Genomic DNA, 14085 nt, shown 5'->3' with positions numbered 1-14085 from the left:
TTTTATGGGGGCCCTTGTTACTATGGATCAAGTTTTTACTCTTTGACAAATCCTCCAGAAATGTTGTATGTTGAACGTGCCCACTCACCATATTATAATGGATTTCAGAGCAGCATGCGATACAATCGAGCGTGAAAACCTATGGTAGATAATGCACGAGAAAGGGTTTCATGACAAACTGTCGCGAAGACCAACCTTGTCTTTTATCAGGCATACTAATTTTTTATAACGGTGGTTTTTTACAATTGGCGGAGGGACGGTATAAAAAGTTAATAAAACAAAGATGCCAGACTAAAGACGGAATCTAGAAGGATTGGGTTACAAATCAATGCGTCGATAACCAAATATATGGTAGGAAGAGGCTCCAGAGAAAACTACGTTTGCCTTCTAAGGAAAGTGACTATTGACAACGATGAACTAGAGGTGGTTGATGAGTTCGTATATTTGGGATCTCTACTTAGAGAGATTGCCATCGTACACCTGGTGAAAGTTGGGAGACTAAGGTGGGCCGGCCACGACACAAGGATACTGGACGGCTGTGCAGTGTAATCCGTTCTTTTCACTGGCACCAGAAATGTTTCGAGAGGCTCAACGCACGACCCTCTCGGCTCTATGCTGCTAAAGGAGAGGGAGGAAAGTTTTATGTTAACAACTTATTTATTTAATGCTCCAGTTTTTTAACCCTCTAACGGGCAACATCGTAAAAACGATGTGATCAAGCTAATGACTATTTTATCATAAAAGTGCACTCAAAAGAACCTTAAATTCTGATTTTCATGTAAAAATAATTATCTGGAGGAGCGCTAGGTTACAAAAAGTCCTTTTTCTCTTTTTCGTTTTTCATGTCTAACGCTCTACCCGGATATTTTTTCAATTCAAATACATTACAAAATTGAAATAAAGCATGAAATTTACTCATGGAAAATTTTTAAGGTTAATAATTTTGTTCTAGATATCCTTTTTCTCCAAAAGTAAAAAAGGGAATATTCGCGCATTAATTATTTTCGAAATTTTTCGGAATTTTTGTTTTTGAAAGATGATAACTTTTGAATGCATAGTCAGAATGTTGTGATATTAATATCAAAATGTCAAGAAATCTATTGTGAACACATTTTGCGTATTGTCAATTCAAAACAAATTTCGTATGCAACTCTGGAGCACCAAAAGCGAAGGCCGTCTACAAGCATGGAAAAATTCATTCACTCACATTATTTTTGGTGAATATATTGCTTGCTTCGAAGTATTGCTTTCAATCATTCTCGCTCACATGCAAGCTCTCGAACAGAACCCTACAAAGTGAATTCACCGATGAATCGCCGACCAACAGCAGAGAGAATGCGAATGATTCAAACAAGATCGGAACTGTTGTATCGAGGTTCATTTAGAATCGTTTGAATCAAAAGATTGTGTTGGAAAGAATCATCTGCGAACCATGATTGCGAATCCAAATGATTGCGTTCAACGATCTTCTTACTGAACGAAATAAAAGAATCTTTGCTGCTGGGTTGGTAAAGCGCAAACCGCGCAATGCGTAGCTATGCAAGGAATATTCAATATAGTTTTTAAACTAAGGCACTGACTGAAGCTTATATTTTAGCAGATTTTGTAATGGTATTGACGGAATAATCCTGCCATTTTTGTTTTATGTATTTAGGTATCGCTCATTATTAACAGGCTCAATAAAAATGAAATGATGTAAATTGGTCGTGCGGGCTTTGTGTGACCGATCTGTCCATTAAATTATTTTATTTCATGTTTTATCATGTTAACGATGTTGGTCACGTATGGCATCAAGTAAAACAATTTTCAAAGTGATTTTTGCTGAATAACAGTGATGGTTAGATGTACAGTAGACTCTCGGAACGGTTAATTAATTGGCGATCGGGTCGATTAACTTTTTACGTAGGACTACGTCTTTGTTTACTATACTGGGGCTGGGTAGCACTTTGTGAAAATGAAAATAGAAGTATAACGTTTGAATGAAAGATTTCAAATGGTAATAACTACTAAACTACTGAACAATTTTAAGGAGGGCGTAAGGAGGGGGGCTCCAATACAAAGGAAACAAAAATTTCCTCAGAACTCGAGAACTAATCAAGCAAATGGTAACAAATTTGGCATGTGGGGTTTTTTAGAGCCATGAATTTATTTATTTTATGATGGTTTGAGACCCCTCACCCCTGTGGTAGGAGGATAAGGACCCTCATACAAATAAAACAGAAATTTTTGTGTATGCGCCATATTTTCTGTTATGTAACAAGCGGTAAGCTGTGAAAGTAAACTAGTAAAACCTTCTCGGAGCAAAAGACAGTGATCATTACCATTTCAACCTTTATGATGTACACAAGTGATTTTTTGATCTCTGCGTCAGAAAGGTTGCCTGCATTGTACTTATGAAACCCCGTCCACGTATTTTGAAAGCCACCATTGCATTCAATGAAGAATTGAATCTGAATATTTCGCTCTTCTCTTTTAAACATTCACTTAAACAATGGCACTCACAGATTCTTGTAAACATACATATGCTAGAAATACAGTTTACATTAGTCTTTGATCTGATGATCTGATATAGTCCTACGTCACCCTTTCGTACAACCCTTAGGGCTGTATACCTTGTAGTTTTTCGAAATATTAACTTCTCTAAGTAATCCTAAAAGTCATTAAAAATAATCGGAGAGCCCAATTTTGGAAGCAGTTTTTGGGCCCAAAAGCGGGGTTCTGTTTATAGAAACATATTCACTGTATTCTTCTTGCCAATCTGAACACAGCGAATTTTTGTTTCAAATAAAAAGCTTTTGAAATTTACAGGATCAATGACGAGTCATTTCTCCTTAAATTCAACCTGATTTTGCGCTTTTTTAGCATGTTTACAAAAATCATTAAGCATGCCTGTATCAAACCATAGAGACAACTTTCCGGTACAAGAGTTTAATTTTTCAAAACTTTTTACTCATTTTGGGAATTTTTTTTGAAATGCTTTTCCTAATTGCATTTTTCCTGCAGACCTAAGCCACATGCTATTCGGCCCAGAATTATTCAGATGATCGTTAACATGTAGCTTTTAACGATTTTTTGTCGAATTTCTAAAATTTGCTAGAAACATTTTTATTTTTTTTTAACAAATCATTGAACAAATCATATGACTGTCGTCATATCGGTCCGTTTAACCAATTTCTCAAATATTGCTGACCCTATTTATACAAGAGCTCGGTGAAACGAGCTGTCGTTGATTCTGTAAATTTCAAAAGCAGTTTTTTGTTTGAAACAAAAATTTTGTTCATGAAAATGTATTTCTATGTTCCGATTGGCAAGAAAAATGCAGTAAATATATTTTTAAGAAACAAACTCCTGTTTTTGGCCCAAAAACTGCTTCCGAAATTGGGCTTTCTGACGAAAAGTTAATGACTGTTCATTTCCCGTTAAGTCATTTTGATTACAAACCGACTGATTTCTCATTATAGATATGATATTATCTAGGTTTTTAGTTATGTAGCAAAACAAAACAGAAAACTTTGCCTTTAAATCATATTTCAAGAGATGTTCAATGCGGTTCAAACCTGGACTGAGTGCTGATTAGGGTTGGGAGTGCCGACAGTATTTTTCGAAAACCGGTATTTCGGTACTGGAAACATCAATAATACTAGTAATACCGGTACCCAAGAGTTTTCAACCTTTCGATACACATATCAACTTCGATTAACGGACATGCTCGCATAATCCACGCAAATAATAATGTTGCCTGGTGACAAATTTATAAAACTTTGTCCACCGATCTTAAGATCTTGCTCTACTGATTAATTTTGCTGAAAACAGTAACGTTTTCTATTGTCTGAATTCCAACATACCGAGATAAAGTTAGCGTTCCTCATTCGTTAAGTGGGATTTCGAATTTGGCAACAAATGCGTGTCGCCTATGTTGGGCAATCGAAACCAAAATCGAAGCGGTGCCAAAATCGAGACCCTTTTTTGATATGAAAAAATTGAATGTAAATGCGTTAGAAATTGAGTAAATATTATTAATCAACGATTGCAACAGTTTTATGTTTGAAAAGTCTGCCAAGAGTAATCTGTCCGGTGCAAGTAAGTTTTTGGTAACCTGCGGTAAGACGTAGTCCTACGGCAATAAAAATATTATTCGAAACATTCTATAACAGCAATCTTTTTTTCATGAACATTCTGAGGACATCATTTTTGCGTCATTTGAAGCATGTGTGCGGAAACTGACTGATATATAAGCATATTTTTGTAAGGGAAATATTTTGTGTTGCCAAAATCAAGGCATGCTAAAATCGAACCATGCCAAATTCGAAACTTCACTGTACCTCCGGTACAGATGGAACCACCTGGTTATAAAAACAATTTAATACCCTTCAGAATACATAGTTTCGATAGCCTATATGAACTTATTTCATGGAAAAATTGAAGAAAAAGAAAATGTTCTACTAACTCTAGGTAAAGTTAACAGCACAGTGTCCGGAAATAATACTAAGGTACCGGTTTAGATAAGATAACAGGTTCGTTATCAAATTAGCGGTTTCAAAATTCGACTTTAAGCTGCACAGAATATTCAATGCATTTCAAATTCTCCATGTGGCAATAAGCCTTTGTAACAAAATTGCTCGACACCCAAAATCTCCTCTCGAAATCTATCATCGTAGGACAGACTGTACACAGGGTATCATAAGCATAGTCAAATACTTGCCTTCAAACGTCTAGTTTCGAAGTAAGTCAATTCATATAGCCAAATTTTTTTGGAATACGGGACTAATCGAGCCCCTTCAAGTTGCCACTGCCTTGTACTTCTACAGTCCTTTCAAATTTCTCCTTCAGTTCTACTCGCATAACCAACGCTCGGCGGTGCCTTACCAATAATTTCGCCAATCCCGTTCCTCATGTTCGACCACTTCGGTTTTGTGGGCGAATGTTAGAAAAATTGCATTATTGGTCGGTGCCGAAACAACCTGTATTCTCCCGTGCCGGTACCGGTATTCGGTATTGGAAAATCAGCCGGTATTAGCGGTTTTCCCGGTTCCGGTACGGCCGCTATCCCAACCCTATCCAGAACCGAATGACATATGGTCACGATCTGTAGGGATTATGAAGAGAATATTTCTAAATTTGGTGAAACAATATTGGAAACCATGAAAAATTACGATTATTTCATTGACCGCACTGCGCCGACCGCATAGAGGGGTTAATAACGAACGCTCAAGAAACATTCGAACGATCGCGCAAGAAAGATTCAAATGATTGTTTTGTGAACATTCTTTGCGACTGAGTGAATGCATTCAAAAATGAATCTTTTGCCGAGCGTTCGTAGTGCAATTAACACACCGCACGAAAGATCCATCGCGTGAACAAAACCACCAACGAACGCTGTCGCATATTTTCCTTTGCTTTGCTGGTTCTTCTTCGTTCGTAGGAGTGTGCAATTTTGTACAGAGATGGTCAGTGCGATTGAAACCTTACGATGAGCAGGTTCGTCGATGATTTCAAAATGAATGCTGTTTGATATGATTTTTTCCATGCTTGCGTCTATAGACGGTCTTACCCGTTAGAGGGTTACTTACTTACTTAGGTGGCTTGCCGTCCTAAGACAAAGCCTGTTGAACAAAATTTCTCCATGTAACTCGGTTAAAGGCTACCGCTCTCCAATTCCTCGGACACCGAGTACTCTCCGCCAGATCTCGCTCCACCTGGTCTAACCATCTTGCTCGCTGCGCTCCTGGTCGTCTTGTTCCTACCGGATTTGAGGCGAACACCATCTTTGCAGGGTAGTTGTCCGGCATTCTTGCAACATGCCCTGCCCATCGCATCCGTCCAGCTTTAGCTACCTTCTGAATACTGGGTTCGCCATAGAGCTGTGCGAGTTCATGGTTCATCTTCCGCCTCCGTACTCCGTTCTCCTGTACGCCGCCGAAGATCGTTCTTAGCACTCGTCGTTCGAAAACTCCGAGCACCCGCAGGTCCTCCTCGAGTATTGTCCATGTTTCATGCCCGTAGAGAACAACCGATCTAATAAGCGTCTTGTACAGGGTGCACTTTGTACGGGGACTTAGTCTGCTCGACCGCAATTGCTTGTGGAGCCCATAGTAAGCACGACTTCCGCTGATAATACGCCTCCGAATTTCACGGCTGGTATAATTGTCCGCCGTTACCAGTGAGCCAAGGTAGACAAATTCATTGACTACCTCAAACTCATCGCCGTCGATCAATATACTACTGCCCAAGCGGTGTCGTTCGGCCTCGGTTCCGCTGGCCAGCATGTACTTTGTTTTAGACGTATTTACCTTTAACCCAATCTTTTCTGCTTCGCGCTTTAGTCTGGTGTACTGTTCAGCCACCGCCACAGATGTTCTGCCGATAATATCCATGTCATCGGCAAAGCAGACGAATTGACTAGATATGTTGAATATCGTGCCCCGCGTGTTGATATCCGCTCGGTTCATAACACCTTGTAGCGCTATGTTGAACAGCAGGCATGAAAGACCATCACCTTGACGAAGCCCTCTGTGTGATTCGAATGAACTTGACAATCCACCCGAAATCCGAACACAGCACTGTGTATCATCCAACGTAGATTTAATCAGTTTGATGAGCTTCCTGGGGAAGCTGTTCTCGTCCATGATTTTCCATAGCTCTTTCCGGTCGATGGTATCATATGCGGCTTTGAAGTCAACGAATAAATAATGCGTGGGAACTCTGTATTCACGGCCCTTTTGGAGGATTTGCCGCAGTGTAAATATTTGATCCGTTGTAGACCGACCTTCGACGAAGCCGGCTTGATAAGTCCCACACAAATCTATTCGCAATTGGTGATAGACGGCGGAAAATGATTTGGGACAGCACTTTATAAGCGGCATTGAGAACGGTGATCGCTCGATAGTTCTCACAGTCCAACTTGTCGCCCTTTTTGTAGATCGGGCAGATAATCCCATCTTTCCACTCCTCCGGTAGCTGTTCCGTATCCCAAATTCTAACAATTAGTTAGAGGGTTAATGTAGCCGAAATGGCGTCCCTCTCAAAGTGGCGCTCCAAGCAACTGCTTGTTTTGCTTAAGTGAAGCGCCGGTTCTGACCCCATGGACATGGCTACTGAACTACTGAAAGTGTTTGTCTTTCTCAGTTTTCTACCCTTCAAAACAATTTATTCATGAATTGCAGTGCTGAATGATTGCTCAACTACCCTGTCGGTCAATTTTATTGTTCTTGACAGATATTTTAGACCTCAAAGTTTAGTTTTTTAAATGGCCTGCCTTTTAAAATCAACCAAAGCTTGGCTGAAGAAAATTAATAACAAGTTCTGAGCAGTTATTGTAATTTCGTTTGCCGTTTTCAGCAGTCCAAAATGAGTGAATGATTCACATTTGATTCAGTATTCGGTATGACGCACGCTATGTCTGAAGGGTGCGATTATGCAACTTTGATGTACATAAAATTTTCTTTCACAACGTGTTAGTACACGTCTTCACGATTCAGAATATGCTAATTTTAAAAAAATCCATCGGGAAAAAATTGAAAAAAGCCAATTTGAATGTTTTAGTTGTACCCGGTTGATACAGGTGTACGCTCTTAGTAATTCCATGATAAAAAATGCTCCGATTTTGTTCAAACTTTGTAGATTTGTTCTTTTCATGAACATTTTAGACACGTATTTTTAATTTGGTGCTTAGGGTGCCCCCGCTTGATTTGGGGTAGCCCAAAAAATCAGCATCATAGTCATGACACCTTCTTTTGAACACTGAACACTGTCTTTAAATATTTAAATTTTCGTGCTTGATTGAATGAAAATTGTTAAATATGGAGAATTTCACTTGAAATAACTCGAAACAGTGGACTCCTCGTTAACCAAGTGGCCAAACAGTATTAAAAAGAGTTAATTTTTAGCGAACTTCAACATTTTTATCGTGTGATATTCCCTAAATTTGCTATATAAACAAATAACAAACGACACGGCTTTGTAAAAAGAAAGGATGAGGCCTTCAAATTAGGTGAAACATTGACTTTTTGCCACATCAATCGATTTTATCTAAGATCTGAGATGGCCACTAACATTATTTCCACTTAATTTGAAAGCACTGTCTTTCTTCTTTATAAAACTATGCTGTTTGTTATTTCTTTCATAGCAAATTTAGGATATATTACATTAAGAAGAGGTCAGGATTCGCTGAAAATCAACTTTTTTGAAAACTGATGAGCAAGAGGTTCACTGTTTCCACTCCACTGAGGTCCACTGTTTGGTGAGCGAGAGTGTTAAAAGTGTAATTCTTAGCTTTTAGTCATTTCCTGTTAACCAAGCATAAAAATTTCAATATGTAAAGACCCCTTGCCCATAGTGGTCTAGTTTTAACTCCCAATTGAAACTCATTCTAAATTCTATTGTCTGATTTCGGTATGTGTCTATTCAATCGTTTGAATAGAAATATTGCAGAAGAAATTTGAGTTTTGGACAGTCAAAGTCTGATCAATCGGGTTAGATCAATCGGATATAGGCGAACCCACTTACCAAACTGTATCTCCAAAACAAACAAACAAATAAACGTGTCTAGATTTTTGATAAGTTTTGTACAAAATTTAAAGCTTTTAAAAAATATAAAAGGAGGGATCTTATTGTTGTAGGTATTTGTAATTATGCCATGGTTTGGATGGTTTGGGTTTCAGACCAATATTATTCATAAAAGCTAATATAGGTTACAATGCAACGTTTTTATTAGATACTTATTAATGTACCTTTCAACTGCTATCAAAATTGTTGTAATCGGTTGAGCGATTCAAAAGTTAACTATTTAAGAGTAGGTGTCATGACACAGATGATAATTTTTAGCACTACCCTAAGTGGTCCACACACCCTATCCCAAGAGCATATACCCTAAGCTTCAAACAAAAACTACAGGTCTAAAATTTTCATAAAAAGAACAAATCCTCAAAGTTTGAACAAAATCGTAGCACTTTTTATCATGGAATTACTAAGTGCGTACACCTGTACCCAGTTGATTATAGCTAAAATATTCAAATTGACTTTTTTCAATTTTTCCCCGATGGATTTTTTTAAAATTAGCATATTTTGAATCGTGAAGACCTGGACTAACACGTTGTGAAAAAAATTTTTATGTACATCAAAGTTGCATAATCGCACCCTTCAGACATAGCGTGTGACGGCGTTGCTGATATTGTTCAAGATTTTGCGTGAGAAAAAAAGAAAGGGAAGTATTTTTGCTTTTGTCATCACGCACACGTTGACAGTTCGGCATGAGATTTTCAGTAAGTGCAAGCAGCCTGCGAAATCTTTTTCAATGCCGTCATCGCGAATTGTCGAAAATGAATGATTTTAGAGAACATCATGAACAAGAACGCAAGTGATTCGATCGAATCGTTGGTTTCAGTTTGGCTCAGTTTATTTCATCCGTACTAGAAACAGCAAAGAGTGAGAAGTATATTGCATCGATTCAGGCGTATTGCTTAAACTGCATATGAGATTTCTTAGCACTGATATGGAGACAGTAACTGGGAACGTTTTGAGGAACAGTGAACGACTATTCTTGCTGGTAGACTTTACAAACAATCCTCGGAAACGTGAATTTTGACATGATTGGGATGATTCCTAATTCATTATGAAATATACATTAACGGTGCACAATTGTCTTGACTATTAACCCTGAGCGAACCGCGCGTGACTGGTTAAAAAACATAGAATTAAGGTTAGGTTAGGATTCTGTTTACCCTTTGAATAAATGGGTGTATGAATGAGAGTGTAAATCAGCCAACTGATTGGTGGGAGTGTGGTAGAACTCTGCTAACACCGAAAAAGTCGCGGGTAATCTACTCAGTACTTCCCACAGTACCGCCATCCGGGGTGAGATTGTGCCACGGGGGTGAGATTGGGCCAAAAACCAAAAATGTTTATTTGTGAAAATTTATGATATCTATAGAAACTGGTGACCTAAATTCAAGCTGATGATGAACATAACATATTTATTCATAACTTAGAGTGGAACACAGATAATATGAGCAAACTATTTAGCCCAAACAGGGCTTCAAAGTTCGCGATCAAAAATACTCGGAAATAACGCTTGTAAAAAATGTCCCCCATAAACCAACCCAAACAAGAAATCGCATCAACTTGCTATTTTGAATGTATATAAACTAATCATTTACATTGTATTGAAAGGTTATTATGCGTTGGATAAGTTTTGATTACGAAAATAATATTTTTCGAAACTTTGTACTTTTCGAGCTTCATGGGGGTGAGATTGTGCCAAGCCATAATGATCGATCCTATTTGTGGATTTCACATACACAACAAAAATACGTCAGTATACACCAGTACACTCACATTCTTTACAATTGAGCACAATATTTTGACAGATTAGATTGCATCATCCATTTTAGAGCAAACAGCATCATATGTCTGCTGAATAATTTGAACTAATTTTTACTTTTTCTCTGGAAAGTTCAGATACTTTGAATAAACACTCTAATATAAGACCAATATATTATACCGTATATAAACTACAAGTTTTAAGGAGGGGGAGGGCCGTGGTGTGTTCTGCGGGTGCGGGTTCTCGAACGAAGTAATGGTTACTGTCGATAAATGATCAAATAGGTATGCCCCCTTGGGATACACCCCTTCATATATCTCCCCTTTGTTAACCCTCGAAACGCTACTGGCTATATAAAGGCTGTCCATTGAGTACGAACTCATTTTTAGTTATTTCAGACCTCCCCGGGTTATTTTCGTTCATACTTTTTGTATGATGCGTTGTTTTTGGCCGACCCCCTGTCCCTAATAGTCCGCTTAGTTCATGGACGGCCCCATATGAACTACTTTATACTGATATTTATGTGTATTGTTTATAAACATGCCAATGTTCACTGTTTAGATTTTTAGCCTAACTTTATCTTCTTGGCACAATGTCACCCCCTAGAAGGGGTGAGATTGCGCCAAAGTTCATGCACTTCCTGTAAAATAAGGTTTCATTGTAACTAAATCATCTCTACGGTAGTTGTAAATTGAACAATTTAGTATAATTTGACAGGTTTGAAATCAACTTAGTTCCTAAATTGCGTGTATACTGAGCTAAAGAACAAAAACATATGCTTTTTTGGCACAATCTCGCCCCGGATGACGGTAACAATAGTACACTGAAAGAAGAATCATGGTAATTGTTACCATATTAGAGGGTAAAATTAAGAGGACACACCAGTGAATTTTTGCAGAAAAGATTTCTGTTTAGCTTAAGCAGTGTTCTGATCAAAACTACTATGCGTTGCTTTCGGCGTTACCCTGATACATAACAAAAATAACAGAATCGTAGTCAAAATTACTAGATATGACCATGAAAGATGGTTAAATTATCTGAGAACATATTACTTGTACAAGAATCATGGTAAATTTGAATAGCTTTTTCATGGTACTGACAAAAAGCATGCGTTTTCTGCAAAATTGTGCGAGATACCATGGTTTTTGTTTCAGAGTAGGATTAAAAGAGACCCTACTTTGGGAGATCGAAAAATAATGGATTTTCCTGATATTTTTTTTGAATGTTGCAATTAATGTTATTGGGCTATAGGTTATACATATTATATTTGGTGTGGAGTATATCTGAAAATGAGTTTGTATTTTTTTAATGCAAAAATAATGATTATCATGCTGTTTCCAGCTGGCTCTCTACAGAACATTCCTTGTTGTCGGTACGTGCTGCGATTCAACGGAGTATCGGAGCACGGGTTTGAATGATGATTTTGAAACGTAGGTCAATAACTAAATTGTTACGTAACGGTTTTTGAAATTCTTTTAAATGCTGTTTATATTAACAAAAATCGCCAATTGAAATTGTATAAAAATTTCGGCATAATTTTTGCTGTAGCTTTTCAGTGAGATCGGATTTCGAAAAAAAAACATTCGGCACAACATTTCTGAAGATATAAGTCTTCCGAAAATGGAAAAATAAAAACGATTTTTTCTGCCAGAATGATGACGGCAGTCATAATCAGATCAGATCAGAGTCAAATCAGAGCTGTTTGATATACATATTTATCACTATCAAAGATACGTCCCTGAAATGTAAGTATCGTTCAGCAAAGCGATTCTAAGAGAATTCCTTATATTTTCTAAAAACATCATTACCGTGACATTCCCTGTTGTCTGTACAGTCATATCAATTTTTTTACAATCTTTATACGATTTTTCAAATAACACCAATTTGGATTTGATTTGATTGTTTCATTTTTGAAGTGAATTTTTAAGTTTATATTAAAAATTCCGATGAAAAATAAGAAACTTATCGTATAGATATTAGAATAAACTACTACAGCCAGATTTCGTTAATTGGGCCTCGACTATCGAGTTGTGTTCGTTAATTGGGCTGACTGACAGTTAATAATAATTTCCTAAGGGGCAAGCAAATTATATTTTTGTCTCTGATTTTGAAAACTTTCGTGACTCGGAATACACATTGAAAACCTGGTTAAGCTTAAAATTGGAGTAAGTAAACTTTTCGATCTGCTGTATTTGCATTTAAGTATGATGCTTAATAATCGACTATTGACATGACTAGTACATTTTTAAACAGGCAATGGCTGTATCGTCGGGAAGAACAGCGATTAAGCGCAAATATACCACATTACCTCTAAAAAAAGTTAGAAGTAATCTGTGATGTTGAGTCCAGCGGATTATTCCATGGGCAACAATAAATATGATCTCGAATCGCATTTCTAGACCCCTCAAATGATTGATTTTGACAGAGAATTTTGACATTTCAGCCCAACTAGTGAACGCCCAATTAACGCACCGCCCAATTACCGAATCACAAATTAGCGAATTAGCGGTATCTATATTATGAGATTATTATTTTGAATCGGAATTATAACTCATATCGCCCCTCCCAGTTGGCCTCGAGATATGACACAGGTCTAACAATCCTGGGAGGCTGTAAGAGTCAATAGGATCGCAGCACTAGCCCTGCAATTTTCCTGTATTCTGATAGTTGGCAGCATAATCTGTCATATATAAAACAGAAAGTCAAGTTTCGAAAACAGAATGCAGACCTTGAAAGGAATTTCATTCAGTTTTTAACACTTTCGTTCAATAGAGAAGAGTCCTTTATTGAATCACCTGTCTGTCGATTAAAAGTTTAGTTAAACACATTCAAAACATATTGTTCTAACCTTCACGCACACTACCGTCAAAATTAATGTATTGTTATTTGTTAGATACCACAAATAAAGTACCATTGCTCGAGGTTACACATTTTGATTGGCGAATGATTCAATGAGTAATGTGCTTCATTTGGTACGAGTTTCTTAAGCATTACACGCTAAATATGAACCACACCCTTATCTAGAAGAGTACTGTTTCGACAGTGGATTTATATTCACAGGTTTGATCATTCGATGAAATATTATGCGTTTAGTGTAGTCACTATGAATTGGTATTACCAATTGGATGTTATATTGTCATTTAGAACAATTTGAATTTTACTTTCATTGGTTCTTCTTACATCTAAGTTTGCACTATGAGTCACAATTTCGAAATGTTTTCACGATACACTACGGTAATTCATCTAATAAACTTATTTACCTAATAGTAACGTGAAATAGAAAGCTTTTCTCTTGAATAGCTGCATCGTGTTGATTTCCAAGTTCGAATTTGCTGTTTTTTCACCAATTTGCACTTGCTAATGCGTCGTCTTACACTCAATGAATTACAGATCAAGCAGTCAAACAAATACTAGGCACTCGGTTTTGAACGTTCAACTGTGCAACCTGTTCGCGCGTTTCCCACATCGCAGGTGAATTCTGAAAAATATGCTGATAAGATAAGAAAGTACGATATCAAATCTGTATTATAGTGTTGATGGTATACATTGTTGAAGCATAGGTTCTCGCAACACCGATGAGTAAGTAATTGGGATAAGATAAGAGCATGTACGGCAGTAATATGACGAAATGATAAGTTGTGTTTGTTTTGCGTTGCAACTAAGACACTCAGGAAATTTTATTTCTTTGCTGGCACTAAACTCACTATGGTGTGTAAAATCGATTATTTTAGAAATATTCGTATAAAAGCTGTAATGGTGTATATAAA

The sequence above is a fragment of the Sabethes cyaneus genome, chromosome 3, assembly GCF_943734655.1.
Source record: "Sabethes cyaneus chromosome 3, idSabCyanKW18_F2, whole genome shotgun sequence".
Classification (NCBI taxonomy): domain Eukaryota; kingdom Metazoa; phylum Arthropoda; class Insecta; order Diptera; family Culicidae; genus Sabethes; species Sabethes cyaneus.
Note: the sequence above shows the minus strand (reverse complement) of the source record.